Below are 27,664 nucleotides of genomic sequence, written 5' to 3' on the forward strand. Positions count from 1 at the left end.
CATGACGCCCCCATAGAATCCCCATGCACAGCATGATGCTCCCATAGAATCCCCATGCACAGCATGACGACCCCATAGCATCCCCATGCCCATCCAAACATACCATAATATGAAAAAAAAAGACCACCACATACTAACCTCGATTACGTTCCCCCGCACTCTGCTTATGTTCCTGTCTCCAGTGCGCTGACTCTCCAAAGTACAAAGCTGACAGGATGATATGAGGTCATCTCAACGGTTTCATATGCTGATTGGTGGAGGAAGTGGCCAGAGGCAGTCAGCGCAGATGGAGACAGTGAGCGGGTAGGCACGGCGTGGACCTCTGTTTTCCAGACCCATGGCTGTCTCGGTCCTCGAGCCGGACTGAGACAACCAGAGGGCAGGATGTGACCTGTGGCCCGCACTTTGCCCAGGTCTGCTCCACACTATATAATGGCCCCTACTAGGCTTCCAAACAGTAAAATGGCCCCAATACAAACCTTCACAGTGTATAATGGCCCCAATTAGCACTCCAATCAGTATAATAGCCCCAACACAGCCCTCCACACAGTATGATGGACCCCCACACACATCTTCACACTGTATAATTAGTTGCATTCAGTGTAATGGCCCCCACATAGCCCTGCAAAGTGTACAGTGGGCCCCACATAATCCTCCAAACAGTATAAAGGCTGCCACATAACCCTCCATATAGTATAATGGCCCCCACATAGCCTTCCTATAGTATAATGGGCCCGCATAGCCTTCCATATAGTATAATAAGTCCCATATAGTTCTCTGCCAAGTACCCACTTCTCATCACGTGACTTGGGGTGCGCCTAAAGGGGTTAATCTATCTACTCTCACTCAGTCCAGCATTCTGTTCTATACTGCAGTGGGAGCATAAATCACACCCCGACACGGACCACACACTCCGTTTCATACACGCTGCCACCACTCACCGAATACACGGGCGATGAGTCCCGGAAATATTACTACTACTGTCTGCCAATCACCAGGGTCACTGTCATGAACTCATTTTCTGCTCCACCAGTTGAGAGTTCCCCTTTCGTTCTTCCTCTGGTGGTGACAGGAGGTAGTGCGGTTGGTTTAAGTGGTAGTGATCTGATGAGGAAGATAACGATTGGATCTCTGGAGTATCAGACTGGATATAAGACAGCCGACGCCCTATCCGGGTGCTGGTGATTCAGTCTGCTTCTCAGGTCCTGGACTTCAGCTCTCTTCCACAGTCTTCTCAAGTTAAGTTTGTTTTTTGCTAATGTTGACACTTGCGCTTGTTGGTCAATTCAGTTTGTTGTGTAATCAGCCTGCCCCTGCTGGGGCTATGCTGAAATTCCACTCCTATTAATCAGTATTTGTCAATCTGCTTTTTGTCCCTTATTAGATTGACCTCTTTTTTGCTCTGTCTCAGAATATTTCAGAGTGCTGATATGGGTTTAGAAGTCTAATGACTTCAGGGTTAATTTTGCTATCAGAATTGTTGGACAATATTTTTGTAGGTTGTTTTTGGCAGATTGCAGACAGTGTCTTTCCTTTACTGTCCTTTTTAGTTAGCCGGGCCCCATCATTTGCTCAGACTATTTTCCTGCCTTTGTTTGTATTTTCTCTTGCTTCACCATCAATACATGTGGGGGGGCTGTCTTTCCTTTGGGGTCTGCTCTGGGGCAGTTAGTTATCCTCTTTTCTTGCTTTAGGCTTATGTAGTTCTCCGGTTGTGACGAGGCATCTAGGACCAACGTAGGAACGCTCCACGACTGCTGCTAGTTGTGCGGTTAAGATCAGGGATCTGCAATCTGCATAGTTACCAACTTCTCTGGTTTTCTGAGACTTAGCTTGTTGTCTTGTTTTTCCTCCTCGGTTTCCCATTCATAACAGGTCACACACTTTAAGGCTATGGATTCTTTAGAGCATACAGTTGTGGCCAAAAGTATTGACACCCCTGCAATTCTGTCAGATAATACTCAGTTTCTTGCTGAAAATGATTGCAAACACAAATTCTTTGGTGTTATTATCTTCATTTAATATGTCTTAAATGAAAAAACACAAAAAGAATTGTCCTAAAGCCAAATTGGATATAATTCCACACCAAACATAAAAAAGAGGGTGGACAAAAGTATTGGCACTGTTCGAAAAATCATGTGATGCTTCTCTAATTTGTGTAATTAACAGCACCTGTAACTTACCTGTGGCACCTAACAGGTGTTGGCATTAACTAAATCACACTTGCAGCCAGTTGACATGGATTAAAGTTGACTCAACCTCTGTCCTGTGTCCTTGTGTGTACCACATTGAGCATGGAGAAAAGAAAGAAGACCAAAGAACTGTCTGAGGACTTGAGAAACCAAATTGTGAGGAAGCATACGCAATCTCAAGGCTACAAGTCCATCTCCAAAGACCAGAATGTTCCTGCGTCTACCGTGCGCAGTGTCATGAAGAAGTTTAAAGCCCATGGCACTGTGGCTAACCTCCCTAAATGTGGACGGAAAAGAAAAATTGACAAGAGATTTCAACACAAGATTGTGCGGATGTTGGATAAAGAACCTCGACTAACATCCAAACAAGTTCAAGCTGCCCTGCAGTCCGAGGGTACAACAGTGTCAACCCGTACTATCCGTCGGCGTCTGAATGAAAAGGGACTGTATGGTAGGAGACCCAGGAAGACCCCACTTCTTACCCCGAGACATAAAAAAGCCAGGCTGGAGTTTGCCAAAACTTACCTGAAAAAGCCTAAAACGTTTTGGAAGAATGTTCTCTGGTCAGATGAGACAAAAGTAGAGCTTTTTGGGCAAAGGCATCAACATAGAGTTTACAGGAGAAAAAAAGAGGCATTCAAAGAAAAGAACACGGTCCCTACAGTCAAACATGGTGGAGGTTCCCTGATGTTTTGGGGTTGCTTTGCTGCCTCTGGCACTGGACTGCTTGACCGTGTGCATGGCATTATGAAGTCTGAAGACTACCAACAAATTTTGCAGCATAATGTTGGGCCCAGTGTAAGAAAGCTGGGTCTCCCTCAGAGGTCATGAGTCTTCCAGCAGGACAATGACCCAAAACACACTTCAAAAAGCATTAGAAAATGGTTTGAGAGAAAGCACTGAAGACTTCTAAGGTGGCCAGCAATGAGTCCAGACCTGAATCCCATAGAACACCTGTGGAGAGATCTAAAAATGGCAGTTTGGAGAAGGCACCCTTCAAATATCAGGGACCTGGAGCAGTTTGCCAAAGAAGAATGGTCTAAAATTCCAGCAGAGCATTGTAAGAAACTCATTGATGGTTACTGGAAGCGGTTGGTCGCAGTTATTTTGGCTAAAGGTTGTGCAACAAAGTATTAGGCTGAGGGTGCCAATACTTTTGTCTGGCCCATTTTTGGAGTTTTGTGTGAAATGATCAATGTTTTGCTTTTTGCTTCATTCTCTTTTGTGTTTTTTTCATTTAAGACCAATTAGATGAAGATAATAATACCAAAGAATGTGTGTTTGCAACAATCATTTTCAGGAAGAAACTGAGTATTATCTGACAGAATTGCAGGGGTGTCAATACTTTTGGCCACAACTGTACAAGGTTCAACGATTATCTACCCAATGGGTAGGATCATTTACTCTTATTTTTTGGTAGACAGCTGCAGAAGGTAAATAGTCTAATGTAAGCAGCCCACAGCTCCTACGGCTTAAGGAATGAATACGTGCCCCTATATTATAAGTACTTGTCCTATTTGTTTCCCAATGTAAAGACTTTATTTACCACAAACAATATTGCAAGCAAACAAGGAAGAAGGTTGTCGAGCCTATACTGCAAAGTTTGGAGTAATATCCAGGCATGTATTTTTTAATGTTTGCACCCCCTCTAGCTTTTCAAAAGTTTCAACATTCCTTAGTTGACATTACTGTTCTGTTTTCTTATGGATTTCATTAGTCAAGAGCAGACCTTTACCCACAATTCTTAACTTCTGACATTCTTTTTGAAGAAGGAAAACTTTTCCAGCCCAGAAACGCATGACCGTATGTCAGTGCTCATTACATGTCACATTTCCCTGTATTGTAATAATGACATACACCACAAGGCGAGAGCTAATGGAGAACGTGGTGACAGAGTTGACAACAGCTGTGTGTACTCACGTGGAATTGTTTTCAATCAGTAACAGAATTGTGCAGAACTGCAAACAATCACCCTGGAGAAGGGCGCCTGGACAGGGTTAAAAGTTCTGAAGGTAAAATTAGTCACTTGATATATTCATCACTTTTCTGGGGCAGCCATAGGCCAATGTTAGCCAATATCCAAATCTTTCCTCACAGTCTACTCGATTTCCTTCTACCTCTTTTCATGACAGCTCACAGCCTTGAAATACCACTGATCAAACACAGTGTATGCCAGAACCAGGCTCTTATACCACATATTACACTGGGATTACGAAGACGTCAATGGTTTCCAAGAATATCTGTCTCTTACATTAGGAATTTATGCAGTTACTCCTAAAAAATCTCTTTAAATGAAATTAAGAACAAGTTATAATCACGCAGGACGTGGTTCCAATTCTGCCCAATAATACATCGTTCATAATTCACAGACCTACATTAAATGCATTTCTACAGACCAAGAAAAGAGAAAAGAATTAGCAGTAAATAGAACAATGTCTTTCCTTTTATCAAGATACTAGCTGAAGAGCCTGGCGCTGCCCGGGCATAGTAACTAACTGTGGTTAGTTATAGCAAATTATAATTATCCTCCATCCCATAGTCCCGTGCCCATATACCCATCATACATATCAACGATCCCATAGGCCCGTGCCCATATACCCATCATTCATATCCTCCATGCCATAGTCGAGTGCCCATATACCCATCACACATCCTCCATCCCATAGTCCCGTGCCCATATACCCATCACACATCCTCCATCCCATAGGCCCGTGCCCATATACCCATCATACATATCCTCCATCCCATAGTCCCATGCCCATATATCCATCATACATATTCTCCATCCCATAGTCCCATGCCCATATACCCATCATACATATTCTCCATCCCATAGTCCCATGCCCATATACCCATCATACATATTCGCCATCCCATAGTCGAGTGCCCATATACCCACACATCCTTCATCTCATAGTCCCATGCCCATATACCCATCATACATATCTTCCATCCCATAGTCCCGTGCCCATATACCCATCATACATATTCTCCATCCCATAGTCCCATGCCCATATACCCATCATACATATTCTCCATCCCATAGTCCCATGCCCATATACTCATCATACATATCCTCCATGCCATAGTCGAGTGCCCATATACCCATCACACATCCTTCATCTCATAGTCCCATGCCCATATACCCATCATACATATCCTCCATCCCATAGTCCCGTGCCCATATACCCATCATACATATCCGACATCCCATAGTCCCGTGCCCATGTACCCGTCATACATATTCTCCATCCCACAGTCCAGTGCCCATGTACCTGTCATACATATTCTCCATCCCACAGTCCAGTGCCCATATACCCATCACACATCCGCCATGTCATAGTCCCGTGCCCATATACCTGTCATACATATCCTCCATCCCATAGTCCAGTGCCCATATACCCATCACACATCCTCCATCCCATAGTCCCGTGCCCATATACATATCCTCCATCCCATAGTCCTGTGCACATAAACCCATCATACATATCCACCATCCCATAGTCCCATGCCCATATACCCATCATACATATTCTTCATCCCATAGTCCCATGCCCATATACCAATCATACATATTCTCCATCCCATAGTCCCGTGCCCATAAACCCATCATACATATCCTCCATCCCATAGTCCTGTGCCCATATACCTGTTATACATATCCTCCATCCCATAGTCCCATGCCCATATACCCATCATACATATTCTCCATCCCATAGTCCCATGCCCATATACCCATCATACATATCCGCCATCCCATAGTCCCGTGTCCATATACCCATCATACATATCCTCCAACCCATAGTCCAGTGCCCATATACCCATCACACATCCTCCAGCCCATAGTCCCGTGCCCATATACATATCCGCCATCCCATAGTCCCGTGCCCATATACCCGTCATACATATCCTCCATCCCATAGTCCAGTGCCCATATACCCATCACACATCCTCCATCCCATAGTCAACCATTATGACATCATAATGGGCGGCGGCAGGGCTTGCAACCTATGACATCAGCGTCGCCATGGCGACCATTGTGACATCATGAGGGGTGGGGCTTGATACGCACACACTGTTTCCCCAGTATGCAAATAGGGGCATTATGACATCATAATGAGGGGCGGGGCTTGACGCACACACACTTTTTCCCCAGTATGTAGATAGGGGCAAAATTGTTTGGTGAATTGGAACGCGCCGGGTTAAAATTTCGCCTCACAACATAGCTTAGGACGCTCTCGGGGTCCAGACGTGTGACTGTGACAAATTTTGTGGCTGTAGCTGCGACGGTGCGGATGCCTATCACGGACATACACACATACAGTGGGGAAAAAAAGTATTTAGTCAGTCAGCAATAGTGCAAGTTCCACCACTTAAAAAGATGAGAGGCGTCTGTAATTTACATCATAGGTAGACCTCAACTATGGGAGACAAACTGAGAAAAAAAAATCCAGAAAATCACATTGTCTGTTTTTTTTTTTCATTTTATTTGCATATTATGGTGGAAAATAAGTATTTGGTCAGAAACAAGCAATCAAGATTTCTGGCTCTCACAGACCTGTAACTTCTTCTTTAAGAGTCTCCTCTTTCCTCCACTCATTACCTGTAGTAATGGCACCTGTTTAAACTTGTTATCAGTATAAAAAGACACCTGTGCACACCCTCAAACAGTCTGACTCCAAACTCCACTATGGTGAAGACCAAAGAGCTGTCAAAGGACACCAGAAACAAAATTGTAGCCCTGCACCAGGCTGGGAAGACTGAATCTGCAATAGCCAACCAGCTTGGAGTGAAGAAATCAACTGTGGGAGCAATAATTAGAAAATGGAAGACATACAAGACCACTGATAATCTCCCTCGATCTGGTGCTCCACGCAAAATCCCACCCCGTGGGGTCAGAATGATCACAAGAACGGTGAGCAAAAATCCCAGAACCACGCGGGGGGACCTAGTGAATGAACTGCAGAGAGCTGGGACCAATCTAACAAGGCCTACCATAAGTAACACACTACGCCACCATGGACTCAGATCCTGCAGTGCCAGACGTGTCCCACTGCTTAAGCCTGTACATGTCCGGGCCCATCTGAAGTTTGCTAGAGAGCATTTGGATGATCCAGAGGAGTTTTGGGAGAATGTCCTATGGTCTGATGAAACCAAACTGGAGCTGTTTGGTAGAAACACAACTTGTCGTGTTTGGAGGAAAAAGAATACTGAGTTGCATCCATCAAACACCATACCTACTGTAAAGCATGGTGGTGGAAACATCATGCTTTGGGGCTGTTTCTCTGCAAAGGGGCCAGGACGACTGATCCGGGTACATGAAAGAATGAATGGGGCCATGTATCGTGAGATTTTGAGTGCAAACCTCCTTCCATCAGCAAGGGCATTGAAGATGAAACGTGGCTGGGTCTTTCAACATGACAATGATCCAAAGCACACCGCCAGGGCAACGAAGAAGTGGCTTCGTAAGAAGCATTTCAAGGTCCTGGAGTGGCCTTGCCAGTCTCCAGATCTCAACACTATAGAAAACCTTTGGAGGGAGTTGAAAGTCCGTGTTGCCAAGCGAAAAGCCAAAAACATCACTGCTCTAGAGGAGATCTGCATGGAGGAATGGGCCAACATACCAACAACAGTGTGTGGCAACCTTGTGAAGACTAAGGCTACTTTCACACATCAGTTTTTTGCCGTCAGGCATGATCCGGCTTTTTTTAGAAAAAACGGATCCGGCATAAATTTTGGAGAACTGTAGAAACGGATCCGTTTTTTTGCTGGATCCGTCTCTGTTCCTGGAGGCTGGCCAATTGGATCTGAGCATGCGCAGACTTAAAAAAACCGGATCCGGTGGCTGGATCCGTCTTTTTCTGGATCCGGCGCATTCCGGCGCCCATAGACTTTCATTGTAGCAAAAAGCTGGAAGCGCCGGATCCGGCGCTTCCGGCTTTTTCGCCGGAGACAAAAAACGTTACAGTAGACGTTTTTTCAAGACGCCGGAATGAGACAAGTTGCCGGATCCGGCAAAAAACGGATGAAACGCAATGCCATCCGGCACGATCCGGCGCTAATGCAAGTCAATGGGGAAAAACCGGATCCGGCATTGCATTTTGCCGGATCCGTTTTTTCCAAAAAAAGCCGGATCGCGCCTGAAGGCAAAAAACTGATGTGTGAAAGAGGCCTTACAGAAAACGTTTGACCTCTGTCATTGCCAACAAAGGATATATCACAAAGTATTGAGATGAAATTTTGTTTCTGACCAAATACTTATTTTCCACCATAATATGCAAATAAAATGAAAAAAAAACAGAATGTGATTTTCTGGATTTTTTTTTCTCAGTTTGTCTCCCATAGTTGAGGTCTACCTATGATGTAAATTACAGACGCCTCTCATCTTTTTAAGTGGTGGAACTTGCACTATTGCTGACTGACTAAATACTTTTTTTCCCCACTGTACATACACACATAAATACACACATTCACACTTTAAGCTTTATATATTAGATTAAAAGGGCATCTGTCACTCGATTCATGCTATTATCATGTAGCCAGGTACGTAATTTGAAGAGCCGATTGAAGACCATAGCCAGAAACAAAGCTCAACATACTCCTCAAGAAGCAATATCATGTGGAAAATAAGAGAAAATATTGATTGCTAAAAAATGATTCTTTATTAAATATTATTAAAAAGAGATCTTAAAAAGACAGGGCAAAAGGCCTACAAGAAAGGGGCACAGGCTGAGGCAAAACAGTATACAATGATGTAAAAAAAATAATAATCCACACACAATAACCCTGTAGATTTAAATATAAATACAAAAATGGTTCTTGCATGCAAAAGTAATAATAATAATTCCTGCCAGAGTCAGTGCACCATAGTAGATGACAATGAACACATTGTTTGTTACTACTAGGTTTTACAGGTTGCCCATGTGGCTGTGGAAAAAGTAGATGTAAATATAAAGAGGTATTGACATGCAGATTAATCACTGCAGGGTTCAACATGCCTCAGTAGACAAAAGCCATTGTTTGTTACTGCTGAGTATCTGCAAAGGAAACAGTATTGCACATTATTGCCCATGTGACTATTAGCGTCCTGAGTGTGCTAAAGGGTTAATGAGTAAAGTGTGCCAGGGAGCTGCACAGAGTATAATAGAAATAAAGTGCCTGGTATAAACCGGGGACTGGTTGTTAGTACCTGAGTTAGAAGAATGTGCCGGATTCGGTGCAGCGTCCACCGGTAACAGCTGAGGGAATGCCGCAGGAGTCTCCCCCCGCCCGACGAGCGCAGTTTCGCTATGTAGCTTCTTCCAGGGGCGTGGAGATAAGGAGGTGTCAGCCGGGTATTTGTAGTGAGGTGCGAGAAGCCAGGGAGGAGTGTGGAGGAACTTCCATTGGTCTGTTGTAGCGCACGTCAGAAAGTCCCACCTCCTTTTGCTAAGGGGACTTCCGCAGTTGCGCTCTGTGGCACGCAGGTGAAATACACAGCGTGTCACTGTTCATATCACTTCCGGTGGTCACTAGGAGGATACAGGGCTAACGCGTGCGCATTAGACACTTGGAAATGTGAACATGGACAGGACTGGGTGTGCTGGAGAAACCGAAAGAAAAAAAAAAAATGTGATTGAATGTGAGCAGGGGATGTATGAAGCGAGGGCTGTGTGTGACTGTGAAATGGGGGAAAGAAACAAAAAGTGAACATGAAAAGCATGTTGGGGATAGTGTATACATAAAAGGAGGACGTGTTGCTGCACAGTGGTTTAAAGGGCAAGTAATGAATAATCAATTGCCTAAATGAGAGGGAGAGTGGAGGCATATCATGAGGTGCATAAATTGCATAAATAAACAGAAGGCAATGATGAACATATAAGTATGCAGGGTGTAGTGAAAACAGGGGGAATGTATATAAATACAGAATTGTGTGTATCCAATACACTGAAAAAGGGGTGCATGGATAACATGAAAAAGGCACAAGCAAAAAATTACACAGAAAGTGCACGTATAAATGTGAATAAAAGAATTTTTTGATATGATAAAAAAACATGTGCAATAAGGAAGTCCATATTATTACTTCCACAGTCAGTTATTATTGTCCATTTTTCTCTATCACTTTCTCCTTGATAGTAGTCTTCTCCTGAGATGATAGCTTTTAGTAAGGTGGATGAAAAACACCGTCAGGACTCGAGGCAACATATGAACATAGCACCTTAAAATTAAATAAATAAAAAATTGAATGAGTAGAACCCTAAAATTATTGAATAAAGCAAAGAGGAGGAAGAAGGGAAAAATAATAATAAGACATAAAAAAACACATAAAAAGAAACCTTAAAAACCTTAAATAACTCTGTACCCAGAAATGCTATGTATTAATGGATTTATAAGAAGGAATTAAAATTAAAATTCTCATTGAGAATGGAGTGATGGTGCCCAAGTGGTAGATCCACTTGCTTTCCAGCTGGGCTAGGGATTTGCCCAAGTCACCGCCACGTATTCCCAGGTTAATTTGATGAATGCCTTTGAAAACAAGATTTTTGGGATACGAATTATGGTGGCTTTTGAAGTGACAGGGTAAGGTTTTCAGGAGAGAATAATCATCTATTGATTTGGCTTTCTCAATGTCCCGAATATGTTCTCTTACCCTGATTTTTAGCTCCCGAGTGGTTAGGCCGATATACATTAAATTACAGGAGCAGGTGGCATGGTATACGACACTTAGGGATGCGCAGGTGAGATGTTTCCTGATTTCAACATTTTTTGATCCATTGGCATTAGAAAAGGTGTGTGATTTTTTTCAAATTGGCACAGGCTTTGCAAAAGCCGCACGGGAAAAAGCCATTTGGTAAAGGTTGCTTGAGGCTTGATGGATGGGGGTCATAGTGACTATGAACTAAAATGTCCCCCAAGTTACAGCTTCTTCTGGCTACAACAGAAGCACCAGAGGGAAGGATTTTACTCAAGACTGGATCCGTTGATAAAATATTCCAATGTTTTTGTAATAATTTTTTAATCTCATCGCACTGATTGTTAAAGGTGGAGATTTATCTCCCTTGATTATCATTTTTATTGGAATTTCTTAAAACGGAATATAGTAAATGTTACCTAGATATTTGTTTTGCCCGCCTGTATCCGTGTTTTATGCCCCTTTTACTATAACCTCGGTTTAAGAATCATTTTGTAAGATCCACAGCTTGATCCTCAAAATCTGATGGTTTGGAGCAGATACGTTTGGCTCTTAGGAATTGACCGGTTGGTATGCCCCTAATTGTTGCAGGTGGATGGGATGATGTGGCACGTAGCAGAGAATTGGTGGCTGTGGGTTTCCTGTAAAGATTTGTATTAATCATTCAATCAGCGGACACTCCCAGTTTTAGGTCTAAAAAATCCAATTCTCTGCTAAATTTATATGTTAATTTGATGTTAAGACTGTTTTCATTTAATTTGCTCATTAAGGTATGGAGGGTGTCAGCTGTTCCTTCCCATATGAACCATACATCATCAATGTACCTCATCCACCCTTGTACATTATGTATTCCAGGAATCAATTCACTTTGGAAAATATTCCTTTCCCATGCCCCTAGGAAGAAGTTAGCGTATGATGGGGCACAGGAAGCCCCCATTGCGGTGTCTTGTGTTTGTAGATAAGTTTGTCAAATGTAAAAACATTATGATTGAGCACAAAATCAAGGAGGCATAAATCAATTCAATCATGTCCTGTTCAATATTACTGTTTCTAAGAAACCAGGACTGTTGTGAGTTCATTTTCTGGTCTACCAGTTGTGAGTTCTCCTTCCAGGCTCCATCTGGTGGTAACAGGAGGTAGTGAGGCTGATTTAATCAGTAGAGATCTGCCACCTGATAATGAGGATGACGATTGGACCTCTGGAGTCTCGGATTGTATTTAAGACAGCCGACACCCTACTCTGGTGCTGGTGATTCCGTCTGGCTTGTCAGGTTTTTTTTTTTTCAGCTCTGTTCCAGTCATCTAAAGCTAAGTTTTTCTGCTAATGTCCACACTTGATTTTGTTGGTCTATTCAGTTTTTTGTGTGGTCAGCCAGCCCCGGCTGGGGTTGTGCTTAATTTTAACTCTTATTTATCTGTATTTGCCAATTTAATGTTTGTCCCTTATTAGATTGGTCTCTTTCTGCTCTGTCTCAGAATATTTCAGAGTGCTGATATAGTGGGAGAAGTCTAGTGACTTCAGGGTTAATTTTGTTATCAGAAGTGTTGGACTTTATTTTGTAGGGTTTTGGGCAGATTGCAGACAGTGTCTTTCCTTTCTAGTTAGTTTGGGCCCCATCGTTTGCTCAGCCTATTTTCCTGCCTGTGTTTGTGTTTTCATCTTGTTTCACCGTCAATACATGTGTGGGGGCTGTCTATTCCTTTGGGGTCTGCTCTGGGGCAGTTAGTTTTCCCCTTTCTTGCTTTAGGATTATTTAGTCCGCCGGCCGTGACGAGGCGTCTAGGTTCATCGTAGGTACGCTTCACGGCTGCTGCTAGTTGTGTGGTTAGGATCAGGGATCTGCAATCTGCATAGTTACCAACCTCTCTGGTTTATCTGGGCTTAGCTTGTTCAGGTTTTTTCCTCCTCGGTGACCCATTCATAACACAGGACACAGCTTTAATGCCATCCTCATGCCTGATGGAGGTATACAATGCCCTAACATCGGCAGTTACCATCATCATGTGTTTTTTGAGGTATACATGGTTTAATTTTTGTAAGGCTGTTGTTGTGGTAATGATCAATGAAATTTGCAATGATTTCACAGAGGCTACCATTTCCAGATAAGATGGGTCTTCCAGGAGGGTCCACCGGGTCTTTATGCAATTTGGGAAGTAAGTACAGTGTCGGTAATTTTGGACGAAGATTACGTATAGTCTCAACCATGTTTTTTGGTATAATACCTGATTCAAAAGCTTTTTCAACAATGGAGAGTTCAGCTTGATATTTTGAACGAGGATTATACGGAAGTTTACAATAACATCGGGGGGTGTCAAGTAGCTTGTGTGCTTGTTTTTCGTATAATACTGTAGGCCATATAACTACATTGCCCCCTTTGTTTGCTGGCTTAAATACTACATTTGGTAAAGATTGTAGATTAGTCAAAGCCTGTTTTTCTTCCCTATTCAAATTGGAAAGCCACGAGGGTTTTGGCTCAAGGGCTTCAATTTCAGTGGTGAGAACCCTGGTGAAAACTTCAACAGCCGAACATGTGCCCATTGGAAGAAATTTTTTGGATTTATTAAAGAGCTTATGTGGAAAATTATTTACTTTACACCTGGTGTTTTCCTGTAATAAATCTTCCAAGTTCCTTAGGGCTTCTTCTTCCTCTTTTGTACCCGTGACTTCCCCAAGGCAATTTTTGTGGTGTATTTTTTAAGAATGAGCTTACTGGTGAATAGGTGTAGATTCCTCACCGTCGTTTATGTGTCTAAGCGACATGAAGGTGAGATTACTATACGTAATATTGGTCCAAAATTACCGACACTGTAGTTACTCCCCAAATTACATAAAGACCTGGTGGACCCTCCAGGAAGACCCATCATATCTGGAAATGGTAGCCTCTGTGAAATCGTTGCAAATTTCATTGATCATTACCTCAAGCCCTTGGTAGGTTTTAAATACAAGAGTTAGGACTGTCCCACAAGGGTTGCCGTGACGTGGCGGGATGGCTTCTACATTATTTTGATCAAAATTATGTTAACTAAATACCCTTATTATTACTATTATTACTACCTTCATGCAATTTTTGAAATATATTTTTTTACTTTTTTATTCCAGGATATTTGTTTTGTGTTTTGCTTTTGGTTTTCTCTGTGTAAAGGTCATGTGTTCATATGCAATCACATTTTGCATGCACATTAATTTACTTTTTCTGCTCAGACCCAGTTTCTCATTTGTTTCATTGTGCATTCTGTGCATATAAGGGTGTGACCGCCCTGTTTCTGAGTTGGAAAATCCATCCTGTCTGGCCTATACTATTACTGGTGGTTCAGTCCCTCTGTCCTTGTTCACATTCACGTCACTTGACAAGTGGAAAGGTTTTAAATACAAGAGTTAGGACTGTCCCACAAGGGTTGCCGTGACGTGGCGGGATGGCTTCTACATTATTTTGATCAAAATTATGTTAACTAAATACCCTTATTATTACTATTATTACTACCTTCATGCAATTTTTGCAATATATTTTTTTACTTTTTTATTCCAGGATATTTGTTTTGTGTTTTGCTTTTGGTTTTCTCTGTGTAAAGGTCATGTGTTCATATGCAATCACATTTTGCATGCACATTAATTTACTTTTTCTGCTCAGACCCAGTTTCTCATTTGTTTCATTGTGCATTCTGTGCATATAAGGGTGTGACCGCCCTGTTTCTGAGTTGGAAAATCCATCCTGTCTGGCCTATACTATTACTGGTGGTTCAGTCCCTCTGTCCTTGTTCACATTCACGTCACTTGACAAGTGGAAAGGTTTTAAATACAAGAGTTAGGACTGTCCCACAAGGGTTGCCGTGACGTGGCGGGATGGCTTCTACATTATTTTGATCAAAATTATGTTAACTAAATACCCTTATTATTACTATTATTACTACCTTCATGCAATTTTTGCAATATATTTTTTTACTTTTTTATTCCAGGATATTTGTTTTGTGTTTTGCTTTTGGTTTTCTCTGTGTAAAGGTCATGTGTTCATATGCAATCACATTTTGCATGCACATTAATTTACTTTTTCTGCTCAGACCCAGTTTCTCATTTGTTTCATTGTGCATTCTGTGCATATAAGGGTGTGACCGCCCTGTTTCTGAGTTGGAAAATCCATCCTGTCTGGCCTATACTATTACTGGTGGTTCAGTCCCTCTGTCCTTGTTCACATTCACGTCACTTGACAAGTGGAAAGGTCTTAAATACAAGAGTTAGGACTGTCCCACAAGGGTTGCCGTGACGTGGCGGGATGGCTTCTACATTATTTTGATCAAAATTATGTTAACTAAATACCCTTATTATTACTATTATTACTACCTTCATGCAATTTTTGAAATATATTTTTTTACTTTTTTATTCCAGGATATTTGTTTTGTGTTTTGCTTTTGGTTTTCTCTGTGTAAAGGTCATGTGTTCATATGCAATCACATTTTGCATGCACATTAATTTACTTTTTCTGCTCAGACCCAGTTTCTCATTTGTTTCATTGTGCATTCTGTGCATATAAGGGTGTGACCGCCCTGTTTCTGAGTTGGAAAATCCATCCTGTCTGGCCTATACTATTACTGGTGGTTCAGTCCCTCTGTCCTTGTTCACATTCACGTCACTTGACAAGTGGAAAGGTTTTAAATACAAGAGTTAGGACTGTCCCACAAGGGTTGCCGTGACGTGGCGGGATGGCTTCTACATTATTTTGATCAAAATTATGTTAACTAAATACCCTTATTATTACTATTATTACTACCTTCATGCAATTTTTGCAATATATTTTTTTACTTTTTTATTCCAGGATATTTGTTTTGTGTTTTGCTTTTGGTTTTCTCTGTGTAAAGGTCATGTGTTCATATGCAATCACATTTTGCATGCACATTAATTTACTTTTTCTGCTCAGACCCAGTTTCTCATTTGTTTCATTGTGCATTCTGTGCATATAAGGGTGTGACCGCCCTGTTTCTGAGTTGGAAAATCCATCCTGTCTGGCCTATACTATTACTGGTGGTTCAGTCCCTCTGTCCTTGTTCACATTCACGTCACTTGACAAGTGGAAAGGTTTTAAATACAAGAGTTAGGACTGTCCCACAAGGGTTGCCGTGACGTGGCGGGATGGCTTCTACATTATTTTGATCAAAATTATGTTAACTAAATACCCTTATTATTACTATTATTACTACCTTCATGCAATTTTTGCAATATATTTTTTTACTTTTTTATTCCAGGATATTTGTTTTGTGTTTTGCTTTTGGTTTTCTCTGTGTAAAGGTCATGTGTTCATATGCAATCACATTTTGCATGCACATTAATTTACTTTTTCTGCTCAGACCCAGTTTCTCATTTGTTTCATTGTGCATTCTGTGCATATAAGGGTGTGACCGCCCTGTTTCTGAGTTGGAAAATCCATCCTGTCTGGCCTATACTATTACTGGTGGTTCAGTCCCTCTGTCCTTGTTCACATTCACGTCACTTGACAAGTGGAAAGGTTTTAAATACAAGAGTTAGGACTGTCCCACAAGGGTTGCCGTGACGTGGCGGGATGGCTTCTACATTATTTTGATCAAAATTATGTTAACTAAATACCCTTATTATTACTATTATTACTACCTTCATGCAATTTTTGCAATATATTTTTTTACTTTTTTATTCCAGGATATTTGTTTTGTGTTTTGCTTTTGGTTTTCTCTGTGTAAAGGTCATGTGTTCATATGCAATCACATTTTGCATGCACATTAATTTACTTTTTCTGCTCAGACCCAGTTTCTCATTTCTAATTTGGGAAGTAAGTACAGTGTCGGTAATTTTGGACGAAGATTACGTATAGTCTCAACCATGTTTTTTGGTATAATACCTGATTCAAAAGCTTTTTCAACAATGGAGAGTTCAGCTTGATATTTTGAACGAGGATTATACGGAAGTTTACAATAACATCGGGGGGTGTCAAGTAGCTTGTGTGCTTGTTTTTCGTATAATACTGTAGGCCATATAACTACATTGCCCCCTTTGTTTGCTGGCTTAAATACTACATTTGGTAAAGATTGTAGATTAGTCAAAGCCTGTTTTTCTTCCCTATTCAAATTGGAAAGCCACGAGGGTTTTGGCTCAAGGGCTTCAATTTCAGTGGTGAGAACCCTGGTGAAAACTTCAACAGCCGAACATGTGCCCATTGGAAGAAATTTTTTGGATTTATTAAAGAGCTTATGTGGAAAATTATTTACTTTACACCTGGTGTTTTCCTGTAATAAATCTTCCAAGTTCCTTAGGGCTTCTTCTTCCTCTTTTGTACCCGTGACTTCCCCAAGGCAATTTTTGTGGTGTATTTTTTAAGAATGAGCTTACTGGTGAATAGGTGTAGATTCCTCACCGTCGTTTATGTGTCTAAGCGACATGAAGGTGAGATTACTACACGTAATATTGGTCCAAAATTACCGACACTGTAGTTACTCCCCAAATTACATAAAGACCTGGTGGACCCTCCAGGAAGACCCATCATATCTGGAAATGGTAGCCTCTGTGAAATCGTTGCAAATTTCATTGATCATTACCTCAAGCCCTTGGTAGGCACACTTCCATCTTACATCCAGGACACAACAACAGCCTTACATGTATACCTCGAAGAACACATGATAATGGTAACTGCCGATGTTGAGGCACTGTATACCTCCATCAGGCATGAGGATGGCATTAAAGCTGTGCCCTGGTTTCTTAGAAACAGTAATATTGAACTGGACATGATTGAATTGATTTTATCCTCCTTGATTTTGTGCTCAATCATAATGTCTTTACATTTGACAAACAAATTTATCGACAAACACAAGGCACCGCAATGGGGGCTTCCTGTGCCCCATCATACGCTAACCTCTTCTTAGAGGCATGGGAAAGGGATATTTTCCAAAGTGATTTGATTCCTGGAATACATAATGTATAAGGGTGCATGAGGAACATCGATGATGTATGGTTCATATGGGAAGGAACAGCTGACACCCTCCATACCTTAATGAGCAAATTAAATGAAAACAGTCTTAACATCAAATTAACATATAAATTTGGCAGAGAATTGGATTTTTTAGACCTAAAACTGGGAGTGTCCGCTGATGGAATGATTAATACAAATCTTTACAGGAAACCCACAGCCACCAATTCCCTGCTACATGCCACATCATCCGATCCACCTGCAACAATCAGGGGCATACCAACCAGTCAATTCCTAAGAGTCAAACGTATCTGCTTCAAACCATCAGATTTTGAGGATCAAGCTGTGGATCTTACAAAAAGATTCTTAAACCGAGGTTATAGTAAAAGGAGCATAAAACACGGATACAGGCGGGTAAAACAAATATCAAGGGAACATTTACTCTATTCCGTTTCAAAAAATTTCAATAAAAATGATAATCAAGTGAGATTCATCTCCACCTTTAACAATCAGTGCGATGAGATAAAAAAATTATTACAAAAACATTGGAATATTTTATTAACGGATCCAGTCTTGCGTAAAATCCTTCCCTCTGGTCCTTCTGTTGTAGCCAGAAGAAGCCGCAACTTGGGGGACATTTTAGTTCATAGTCACTATGACCCCCATCCATCAAGCCTCAAGCAACCTTTATCAAATGGCTTTTTCCCGTGCGGCTTTTGCAAAGCCTGTGCCAATTTGAAAAAAATCACACACCTTTTCTAATGCTGATGGATCAAAAAATTTTGAAATCAGGAAACATCTCACCTGCACATCCCTAGGTGTCGTATACCATGCCACATGCTCCTGTAATTTAATTTATATCGGCCTAACCACTCGGGAGCTAAAAATCAGGGTAAGAGAACATATTCGGGACATTGAGAAAGCCAAACCAATAGATGATTATTCTCTCCTGGAAACCTCACCCCGTCACTTCAAAAGCCACCATAATTCGGATGCCAAAAATCTTGTTTTCAAAGGCATTGATCAAATTAACCTGGGAATACGTGGCGGGTATGGAGTTTTTTAAGGTTTTTAAGGTGTCCTTTTATGTGTTTTTTTAAGTCTTATTATTATTTTTCCCTTTTTCCTCCTCTTTGCTTTATTCAATAATTTTAGGGTCCTACTCATTCAATTTTTTATTTATATAATTTTAAGGTGCTCTGTTCGTATGTTGCCTCCTGACTGTGTTTTTCATCCATCTTACTAAAAGCTATCATCTCAGGAGAAGACTACTATCCAGGAGAAAGTAATAAAGAAAAATGGACAACAACAACTGACTGTGGAAGTAATAATATGGACTTCCTTATTGCACATTTTTTTATCATATCAAAAAATTCTTTTATTCACATTTATACGTGCACTTTTTGTGTAATTTTTTGCTTGTGCCTTTTTTCATGTTATCCATGCACCCCTTTCTCAGTGTATTGGATACACACAATTCTGTATTTATATACATTCCCCCTGTTTTCACTACACCCTGCATACTTATATGTTCATCATTGCCTTCTGTTTATTTATGCAATTTATGCACCTCATGATATGCCTCCACTCTCCCTCTCATTTAGGCAATTGATTATTCATTACTTGCCCTTTAAACCACTGTGCAGCAACACGTCCTCCTTTTATGTATACACTATCCCCAACATGCTTTTCATGTTCACTTTTTGTTTCTTTCCCCCATTTCTCAGTCACACACAGCCCTCGCTTCATACATCCCCTGCTCACATTCAATCACATTTTTTTTTTTTTCGGTTTCTCCACCACACCCAGTCCTGTCCATGTTCACATTTCCAAGTGTCTAAGGCTGGTTTCACATTTGCGTTTTTTAGCGCTGGAAAAAAACGCATATGTGCGCATGCGTTTTTTCCCCTTTATTTAACATGGGTGCGCATACCTGCGCGCTTGTAAGCGCATGTATGCGATTTTCATGCTCTGCGTTTTTTTGGGGTGTGCGTTTGTATTTTCCAGACGCAGCATGTTGCATTTTTTGGCCCTGCAAAAAAGCGCATGCGCACATATGCGCACGTTTTGCGCTAAAAATGGCCATTATAGCCTATGGATGCGCATATGTGCGCACTGGCATGCTCATGTATGCGTTTTTTTGCATATGCGTTTTTTTTTTTTAACCATGGAATTTAGGGGTTTGGGTTAGAGTTAGGGTTAGTTAAGGGGGTTTAGGGTTAGGGTTAGGGTCAGGGTCAGGGTTGGGGTTTGGGTCAGGGTTAAGTATGGTTTGGTTAAGGGTTAGGGTCAGGGTTAGGGTCAGGATTAGGGTTAAGTATGGTTTGGTTAAGGGTTAGGGTCAGGGTTAGGGTCAGGGTTAGGGTCAGGGTTAAGTATGGTTTTGTTAAGGGTTAGGGTCAGGGTTAGGGTTAGGGTTATGGTCAGGGTTAGGGTTAGGGTCAGGGTTAGGATTAAGTATGGTTTTGTTAAGGGTTAGGGTCAGGGTTAGGGTCAGGGTTAGGGTTAGTTAGGGTTTAGGGTTTGGGTTAGGGTTAAGTATGATTTGGTTAAGGGTTAGGGTCAGGGTTAGGGTCAGGGTTAGGGTTAGGGTTAGGGTCAGGGTTAGGGTTAGTTAGGGTTTAGGGTTTGGGTTAGGGTTAAGTATGATTTGGTTAAGGGTTAGGGTCAGGGTTAGGGTTAGGGTTAGGGTCAGGGTTAGGGTTAGTAAAGTCATGGTTTGGGTTAGTGTGAGGGGCCACCTAATGTTGGAAAAAAACGCAAACGCGGTAAAAACGCACTAAAAACGCATACAAACGCATAAAAACGCTGCGTTTTTTTCATGCATGCTCATAAAAATGCTTGAAAAAAACGCAGCAGTTGTATGCTTTTGTATGCGTTTTTTCAATGTGTTTTTTGCGGGAAAAACGCGCTGCAAAAAAAAGCAAGTGTGAAACTAGCCTAAGGCCTCTTTCACACTTCAGTTTTTTACAATCAGTCACAATCCGCCAGGTTTTGAAAAAACCGGATCCTCAATTTTCTTTTGAGGATCCGTTTTTTTTCCCCATTGACTTCCATTACTGGCGGATTGTGACGGATTGCTGTCCGTTGCATCCGTTTTTTTTGAGGATCCGCCAAAAGTTGCTGTCCGTTACCATCCTCAAAGATTTCAAAACTGAGCTTGCAACGTTTTTTTTTCTGGCGGATCCTCCAGACACTCATTTAACCCGAAATTCTTTCTGGGTGCCGGACAAAAAAAAAAAAATCTCTCTCTCTCTCTCTCTCCTTCCTTTAAATTTCCTCATTTTCAGGATCCGTCTGAAAACGGATCCTGTGCCATCCGTTCACATCAGTTGAGAATGGATCCGCTTGTCTGACTTTTTGGCGGATTTGAACTGATGCAAAAAAACTGAAGTGTGAAAGAGGCCTAATGCACACGCGTTAGCCCTGTATCCTCCTAGTGACCACCGGAAGTGCTGTCAACACTGACACGCTGTGTATTTCACCCGCGTGCCACAGAGCGCAACTGCGGAAGTCCCCTTAGCAAAAGGAGGCGGGACTTTCTGACGTGCGCTACAATAGACTAATGGAAGTTCCTCCACACTCCTACCCGGCTTCTCGCACCTCACTACAAATACCTGTTTGACACCTCCTAATCTCCACGCCCCTGGAAGAAGCTACATAGCGAAACTGCGCTCGTCGGGCGGGGGGAGACTCCTGCGGCATTCCCTCAGCTGTTACCGGTGGACGCTGCACCGAATCCGGCACATTCTTCTAACTCAGGTACTAACAACCAGTCCCCGGTTTATACCAGGCACTTTATTTCTATTATACTCTGTGCAGCTCCCTGGCACACTTTACTCATTAACCCTTTAGCACACTCAGGACGCTAATAGTCACATGGGCAATAATGTGCAATACTGTTTCCTTTGCAGATACTCAGCAGTAACAAACAATGGCTTTTGTCTACTGAGGCATGTTGAACCCTGCAGTGATTAATCTGCATGTCAATACATCTAATTTACATCTACTTTTTCCACAGCCACACGGGCAACGTGCAAAACCTAGTAGCAACAAGCAATGTGTTCACTTTCATCTACTATGGTGCACTGACTCTGGCAGGAATTATTATTACTTTTGCATGCAAGAACCATTTTTGTATTTATATTTAAATCTACAGGGTTATTGTGTGTGGATTATTATTTTTTTACATCATTGTATACTGTTTGCCACAGCCTATTCCCCTTTTGTGGAGGCCTTTTGCCTTGTCTTTTTAAGTTCTCTTTTAATAATATTTAATAAAGAATCATTTTTTAACAATATTTTCTCTTATTTTCACTTTTTTTCCACATGATATACCTTCTTGTGGAATATGTTGAGCTCAATATTGAAGTGACTTTGCCTTTCTAAAAAAGGACTATGAGATTTATTTTCACAGCCAGAAACAAGCCTAGTCCAATGACCCACCACCCCCACTGCTCCAGGTGATTGCTAGGTCTCACCCCCTTGTACACAAGTAGGAGAGACCAGCCAACCACTTGTAGTGGCATCAGGATCTTCAAATACCAGAGAATCACAGAGAAAAAACTTGGCTGCAATTTGAGGTCAGGCTGTTTCATGCGGACTGTGATTTGGGATACATAAATAAAATTGCAGATTCCCTTTCAAGGGGAGATCCACTACCTGGAAAACATTTTTAAATGAAGCAGTCACACATGTAAAATAAAAATAACAGATACTCACCTCCCGCAGCGGCACCTTCCAGCGATATCAGTGAAGCCTCTAACAGGCTTTACAAGTCATTGTTAAGTCATGTGAGACCAGCAGGCAATCAGTAGCCATTATTGTGTTGTAGCACTCTAATTTCTTACGTTTGATCAACACTCGTCCAAGGGAACTGAAAGCGCAGAAGACCAATAGAGGCCATTGATTTTCTGCAAGGCTTGTGTGACATAACAGTGTCATATGAGCCCAGGGAGACCCGCGCCTATATCACTGGAACTTTTTTTTTTTTTTTTTTTTTCTTTTATAACCTTTTGAGCAATAGGATCCGGACATACATTCGTTTTCGTAAAATAGAGGTACATGGCAACGCGATAACATCCTGATTGAAAGAGATATGTCTCGGAAGGTTATGTTTTTGTATCTCTTCCATACAGGCACCATGCCATAGATTAGGTGCAGAGTTAAAATACTGCATAGGTAGGACATTAATACTTTCAAACTCGACAGAGACCACAGCAATGGTGGTGCTGAAGTAGTAGGAGCTCGGACTAGTAACAGTACTATTACCACTCTCTTTGAAAATTTGGCAAAAAATGCCTTTAACCACGTCTGTTTGCTGTCAATTTTCATTTTTTGCACTTTCGTTATTACTTTCTCGATTCTTGCAGGAGCCGTTTTTCATTTTCCATCAATATCGCCACACAAGGGCTTGGCTTTTGTGGGACAAGTTTTAGTTTTAAATATCAGACTTCACTTACTCATACAATGTACTGAAAAATTGGAAAAAATACAACTGGGAAGAAATGGTGAATAAACTGCTTTTGTTTTTTGGACTTTCTGTTTATCTGGCAATAATTGTGAAGTAAAAATTATCTCCAGGTCAATCGACTCATGGTGATGCTAAATTTATATGCCGTAACATTTTTTATTATTTAAGTAGTGAAAAAAATTTGAAATTTGTTTAAATTAAAAAAATAAATTAAACAAAATGGCTTGTTTCACCATTGTCTACGATCCATATCTTTTATTTTTTTGACAATTGACCTGTTTGAGGGCTTGTTTTGTCCTTTTTATTGTACATATGACATTTTGGTTGCTTTGTATTGCATTTTTTTGTGATGCGAGTTGCCTACAATTCAGGTGTTTTATTCCTCTTGTATTGTTTTGCTTTACAGCGTTTACTGTATCAGTTAAATAATCTTATATCTTGACATACCAGATTTCTCTACATACAGCTATACCAAATATGTTTTTTTCTTCTTTATCTTTAAAAGGTAAAAAGGGGCAATTTGAACTTTGATGTTTTTATTTTGAGCTTCACAAGAATACAAAACATGGCAGCCACATGGGACCCCGGTCTGCCATGGTAACCTGTCAGAGACCCCCGATCATGTCGTGGGGGAGTGAGTGATGGTGTCTGAACAGACGCACAGGCAGGACTGGCAATGCCTTAAATGTCGATATCAGAGATTGACAGCAGCATTTAAGGAGTTAAGGAGCATTCACAGCCGGCATCTGCCGAGTATGGTGCAAGATAAATTTTTGAGCATGCGCTATACAACCGTATCTGGTAAAATGTAGTGTGAACAGGCCCTGACACAATCACTAACTACAAAACGTGCAAACAAAAATATTATTAATTTAAAACAAAAAGGGTTATTCCAGGCACCAAGTCACTTATTTTTCTATGTTTTATTTCAACCCAATTCCTCAGAAATATCCTCATTGGATCTATTCTGGGTGGTGCATGCACAAAGAACATGTATTATATAAAAAAAAGGAACAAGAAAAGCAGCACTCACCCGATCCTTCTTTCAATATGTTGTTTTAATCCATAAAATTGGTTACATAGATATTTGCGGAGGTGCAGGTGGCCAGGGGATTTTTTTCATGAACAGTGAGACCTGCCGGACTATGGCCGTTTCACGCCTTGCTGGTGCTTCTACGGGTCCAGCCATAGTCTGGCAGGTCTCAATGTTCATGGACTATAGACCACGATCCAATGTAGCCACTGTACATCACGATAGGTACGCTGACTTACGCTGACTGGTAGTTAAGGGTACTTAAACCACAGCGCCGTTAATTCACAGCACTGTGATTTAAGTGAATAGCGCCCCCCTGTGTCGGATTTTCTCTGGTGTCTCGGCTGCCAGGGGTAGCCGAGACCCCAGAGAACATGAATCGGTCGGTTTTTACCGACCCCCACTTTTGCGATCGCCGTTATTAACCCTATAACGGCGACCGCAAAAAAAAAAAAGCCGAGATTTTACATTTAATTTCTCTCTCCTCTGATGTGACCGCACATCAGAGGAGAGAGAAATAGGGTCCCCGATCCCCCCCCCGGTACCTCTCCGTGGCCCTCCGTCCCCTCCCGGTGGTCCCACGTCCTGCCGGCATCCTCCGATGGGCGCCGCCATCTTGAAAATGGCGGGCGCATGCGGAGTGCACCCGCCGGGAATCTGCCGGCTCCGGCTGGCAGATTCCATTCATTATTTTGATCACTATGATAAACGATCATAGTGATCAAAATAAAAAAAATAGTACATAACCCCCCGTTTATCACCCCCTTATATAGGCAAATATAATGAAATAAAGAAAATATTTTTTTTTTTCAGTTTTCCATTAGGGTTGGGGTAGGGTTAGGGTTAGGGTTGGGCTAGGGTTAGGGTTAGGCTAGGGTTAGGGCTAGGGTTAGTGCTCGGGTCACGGCTAGGGTTAAATTAGGGTTAGGGCGAACTAGGATTAGGGTTAGAATTGGGATTAGGGATTAGGGTTGGGATTAGAGTTAGGGTTGGGATTAGGGTTAGGGGTGTGTTGGGGTTAGGGTTGGAGCAAGAATTGAGGAGTTTCCACTATTTACCAACTTTGGGGGTCTAAAAAAATCACTTTTGTGGAAATAAAAAAGACTTTATTTTCACGGCTCTGCGTTTATAAACTTTTGTGAAGCGCTTGGGGGTTCAAAGTGCTCACCACACATCTAGATAAGTTCCTTAGGGGGTCTAATTTCCAAAATGGGGTCACTTGTGGGGGGTTTCCACTGTTTAGGCTTATCAGGGGCTCTGCAAGCGCAACATGATGCCCGCAGACCATTCCATCAAAGTCTGCATTCCAAAATGGCACTCCTTCCCTTCCGAGCTCTCCCATGCGCCTAAACATTGGTCCCCCCCCACATATGGGGTATCGGCGTACTCAGGATAAATCGCATAACAACTGTGCAGGTATGATTTCTCCTGTTACCCTTGTAAAAATAAAAATTTGGGGGCGAAAAGATCATTTTTGTGGAAAAAATATGGATTTTTTATTTTCACGGCTCTACGTTATAAACTTCTGTGAAGCACTTGAAGGTTCAAAGTGCTCACCACACATCTAGATAAGTTCCTTAATGTGTCTATTTTCCAAAATTGGATCACTTTTTGGGGGGTTCCACTGTTTAGGCCCATCAGGGGCTCTGCAAACGCAACATGATGCCCACAGACCATTCCATTAAAGTCTGCATTCCAAAATGGCACTCCTTCCCTTCCAAGCTCTCCCATGCGCCCAAACAGTGGTTCCCCCCCACATATGGGGTATCAGCATACTCAGGACAAATCGCACAACAACTGTGCAGGTATGATTTCTCCTGTTACCCTTGTAAAAATAAAAATTTGGGGGCGAAAAGATCATTTTTGTCGAAAAAAAATAGATTTCGTATTTTCACGGCTCTACGTTATAAACTTCTGTGAAGCACTTGATGGTTCAAAGTGCTCACCACACTTCTAGATAAGTTCCTTAATGGGTCTAGTTTCCAAAATGGGGTCACTTGTTGGAGGTTTCCACTGTTTAGGCACATTAAGGGCTCTCCGAACGCAACATGACATCCGATCTCAATTACAGCCAATTCTGCGTTGAAAAAGTCAAACGGCGCTCCATCCCTTACGAGCTCTGCCGTGTGCTGAAAAAGTGGTTTACGCCCACATATGGGGTATCGGCGTATTCAGGAGAAATTGTTCAACAAATTCTGTGGTTGATTTTCTCTTTTAACACTTGTGAAAATAAAAAAAATTGGTTCTGAAGTAAATTTTTTGCAAAAAAAAGTTAAATGTTAATTTTTTCCTTCCACATTGCTTTAGTTCCTGTGAAGCACTTAAAGGGTTAATAAACTTCTTGAATGTGGTTTTGAGCACCTTGAGGGGTCTAGTGTTTAGAATGGTGCCACTTTTGGGTATTTTCTGTCATGTACACCCCTCAAAATGACTTTAAATGTGATGTGGTCCCTAAAAAAAATGGTTTTGTAAATTTTGTTGTAAAAATGAGAAATCGCTGGTCAACTTTTAACCCTTATAACTTTCTAACAAAAAATAAATTTTGCTTCCAAAATTGTGCTGATGTAAAGTAGACATGTGGGAAATGTTATTTATTAAGAAATTTGTGTGACACATCTCTCTAATTTAAGGGCATAAAAATTTAAAGTTTTAAAATTGCAAAATTTTCTAAATTTTCGCCATATTTCCATTTCTTTCATAAATAAACACAAGACTTATCGAAGAAATTTTACCACTAACATGAAGTACAATATGTCACGAAAAAACAGTCTTAGAATCAGCGGGATCCATTAAAGCGTTCCAGAGTTATAACCTCATAAAGGGACAGTGGTCAGAATTGTAAAAATTGGCCCGGTCATTAAGCTGCAAACTGGCTCTGTCGCTAAGGGGTTAATGAGACAATAATGTGCTCCTTGCTGAAGAGAAAAATACACTGAGCATGCGTCATAATAAACAATATTAAAAGTTAACCATTCCAATTTATTAACACCAAAAGATTAATCCCATATATGACAATTTATTTAACTGGTCATTTTTTGATTATCACACGGCACCCAGATAAATCTATGGAGCCGTGCTGCAAACCTGTATGTATACTTTAGTCAACTTTGCAATGCACATTTCAATTCAGTATAAGGAAATAATTTTTTATGAAGAGATAAACTCTCATGGATCTTTCTTATTCTCATTTATAGAAGAAAAAAATGACGAAAAAATAAAATAGAGTCCGCTAATCCATAGTCTTCAATTTCACTTAATGTTTAATGCGGTTTTAATCAGAGCAGTTTTTGTTCCAGTCAATTTAACCGTAAATGTAGCAGATTTAATGGTGGGTTTACTCCTAGCTCTAAAGTTCCATGTTTAATAAAAATC

General features: G+C 41.3%; 1 protein-coding gene across 9 annotated transcripts in view; it reads right to left on the reverse strand.

Moving 5' to 3' along the window:
* The window catches only part of RALGPS1 (Ral GEF with PH domain and SH3 binding motif 1), a 1,264,350-nt gene that overhangs the window by 936,720 nt on the left and 299,966 nt on the right, over nt 1-27,664 (reverse strand). The gene's annotated exons all lie outside the window — the stretch shown is intronic.

Source organism: Dendrobates tinctorius, unplaced genomic scaffold (genome assembly GCF_039654945.1).
Source record: "Dendrobates tinctorius isolate UK_male_01 unplaced genomic scaffold, ASM3965494v1 ptg000120l, whole genome shotgun sequence".
NCBI classification, from domain to species: Eukaryota; Metazoa; Chordata; class Amphibia; order Anura; family Dendrobatidae; genus Dendrobates; species Dendrobates tinctorius.